At 39.9% G+C, this 3,099-nt stretch overlaps 1 pseudogene; it reads left to right on the forward strand.

Annotated features, from left to right (window-relative positions):
* The first annotated feature begins 1,520 nt into the window (after positions 1–1,520).
* Positions 1,521–2,441, forward strand: LOC118582445 (annotated as a pseudogene).
* The last annotated feature ends 658 nt before the right edge of the window (positions 2,442–3,099 follow it).

Here is a 3,099-nt window from a genome sequence, read left to right on the forward strand (position 1 = left end):
AGGGGCTTGCTTGATTTGGATGACAGAAAGTGAACCAATTTATGGAAATGCTTCATGGTTGTTTCAAAGATGTGTTGAGATTTCTGAGGCCAAGACTCTAAGAAGGATGATAAAGCTTTCTAAGGAAAAGTAAAACCAAGAAATAGAGCAGAAAATGCTAATACAAAGCACTGATGACAATAACAAAAACATAGAATGTGAAACTTGACCCCACGGGGCTACAGATGGATGGCTCAGTGGGTGCAGGCAGCTGCTGCCAAGCCTATTGATCTGAGTTCAAGTCCTAGAATACACATGGTGGAAGGAGAAAACTGACTCCTCTAAGTTGTCCTCTGACCTCTACACATATACAGACACAAGCACACACATGCACACACGCGCGCGCACACACACACACACACACACACACATATTTTAAATGACTTTAAATCAGATAGTTGGGTTTATTTAAAGGAGTGGAAGAAATTACTCATGTGAACTATGTATTGCTATAGCAATAAACTGAATGATACGTTTTATGCTGGCATAGGTAGTACAAGACTTGTTCTCTAAAATAGCATGCAGGCCCTTGGAAATAAAGACAGGACTTGGAAGTCAGGGAATCCTGGATTTACCTGACAACCTGTATTCCTCTTTGTATAAGAAATTAAAAATCCACTGAGTCTTAGAAGAGTCTTTCCCTTCAGAACATGTTATTTAAATGTGCTCAATCACCAGAGTCTTTGTAAGGCATCACCAAGTCAGAAACAAAATTGTTTGTGGCTCTTTCTTACCTCTCATAAAAATCATGACATTTTTAGATGTGTTAGTCAATTCAGTTAATGTAAGTTTCAGATGTTCACATATAAGTAATCATTCTCAGATTCTCCTCTTGGAATATTTTGAAATTTTGACTTTGAAATCTAAACACTACTTCAGGAAATTCTTAGGTCTGCTAATAGGCTTATGTTTAGGTGTGAACTCTGATTAATGAAAAAAAATACAAGAAGGTGATACTGTTGACAGAAAACCCAAGGGCTTGATATTTCCCATCTGGAGATGGTCAAAAGTAGAGAGAACAAATCACTCCACCGCCTTTACTATGAAAGAAGATATCATGAAGGTTTGGTAAAGGCAAACTTTTTTGCATGTTTTGGGACAATCTCCCAAAAGAATGTATAATTTGCTCACATTAACATAGCCATAAAGATATCCTAGTGTGATAGAGCTGGTAGCACCTGATAAGCCTATTCTAAGCTGGGTATTTGGGGAACTGACTGTGCCTAGACCCTTACTGGGAGAGATCTCCTTGTATCACAGACTGAACTGGGGAAAGGAGAGAGGAAAGGTGTAAAATACGCAATTCTTTAGGAGGAAAGAATAAAAGGAAGTAAGACCTGGTAGCAGGAAACATCAGGACTGGGGAGTAATGAACTTAAATACAGACTAGGGTATTGGAAGGCTCAGAAGCCAGTGTCTGCAGCTTAAGACTCAATCCTACATTCTGACTATCTTTTTTAACCCACAGATGCTTTAGGCTCATGGAAAACCACTCCAGCATCTCAGAGTTTTTCCAGCGAGTAATATCAGGGTTTCCAGAGCAACAACAGCTACTCTATGGGCTTTTCCTGTGCATGTTTCTTGTCACCTTGACTGGGAATGTGCTCATCATCCTGGCCATTGGCTCTGACCCACATCTCCACACTCCTATGTACTTCTTTTTGGCCAACTTGTCATTTACTGACATGGGTTTAATATCCTCTACAGTGACCAAGATGCTGTTTAATGTTCAGACTTAGCACCATAACATCTCCTATACTGGTTGTCTCATCCAGATGTATTTCTTCCTGATGTTTGGTGATCTGGACAGCTTCTTCCTGGCTATGATGGCCTATGACTGTTATGTGGCCATCTGCCACCCTCTCCATTATACCACAATCATGAGTGCCCGATTCTGTGTGCTGATGCTTGCCCTGTGCTGGCTTCTCACCAACGTAGTTGCCCTGACTCACACTCTCCTCTTGGCTCAACTGCCCTGTGTTGTTGGGGAAATAGCTCACTTTTTCTGTGACATTACTCCTGTCCTGAAGCTATCATGCTCTGACACTCATGTCAATGAGTTAGTGCTTTCTGGCTTTGGAGGCCCAGTACTCATGGTCCCCTTTGTAAATATTGTCATTTTCTATGTCCACATTGTTTTTGCTGTCCTTAGGGTTAGAACCCCTGCGGGGAGGATACAAAGGCTTTTTCTACCTGTAGTTCCCACTTCTGGGTGGTCTCTGTTTTCTATGGGACACTCTTCAGTGCCTACTTGTGCCCCCTCTGTAGTCTCAGTAGAAAAGGACATTGCAGCTGCTTTGGTGACTCCCATGTTGAACCCCTTCATATACGGCTTAAGAAATAAGGACATGAAAATGACCCTGAAGAGGCTCCTCTGTAGCAGGAGAATTTTCTCTTCCTAAATAGAATGAGAGTAATGTATAATGAAGAGACATGTCTATTTTAAACAAGTTTCTTTTAATTTGGGGTTGGACAAATATTAGCCATGAGATTGATGTCTAACTAATTAACTCCACTGGATTTTAGTCTTCCCTTCTATAAAGTAAAAATTATAGAAAATAAGTTATTTATTTATTTCCTTGCTTATTAGTTTATTCTTTTCTCCACCCTGACTTCTTATTTGAGATAGGGCTTTGATGTACAACCCAGGCTAACTATACATTCGCTGTGTAGCCTGAGTTGGTCTTTAACTCACAATTCTCCTACTTCAATCTCCTGGGTGCTAGGTTTGCAGTCATGAACATCAACACCCAGTTCAACTGTCTCTATTTAATGAGAGTTTTGGAAGATAGAGTAAAATGAGCTAGGAAATGCATCTGATGTAACAGCAAATATAGTAGACGCCCAACGACTGATAGCTATTGGTGAGATGGATGTCACTCTTCATATGTACCACAACCCAGAAGTAATAAACTGTTCTCCATCTGTTCAGCAAATATTCACATAAAGCTAAGTAAAAGTCCCTTCTCTAATGACATTTCATTCTAGATTATCAGTTCATCACTTGATATATTTGTCTTGTTCATAGGAATAAGTAGAAGTTAAGAGAAAATAAAGGAT

Source organism: Onychomys torridus, chromosome 4, assembly GCF_903995425.1.
Source record: "Onychomys torridus chromosome 4, mOncTor1.1, whole genome shotgun sequence".
Taxonomy (NCBI): Eukaryota; Metazoa; Chordata; class Mammalia; order Rodentia; family Cricetidae; genus Onychomys; species Onychomys torridus.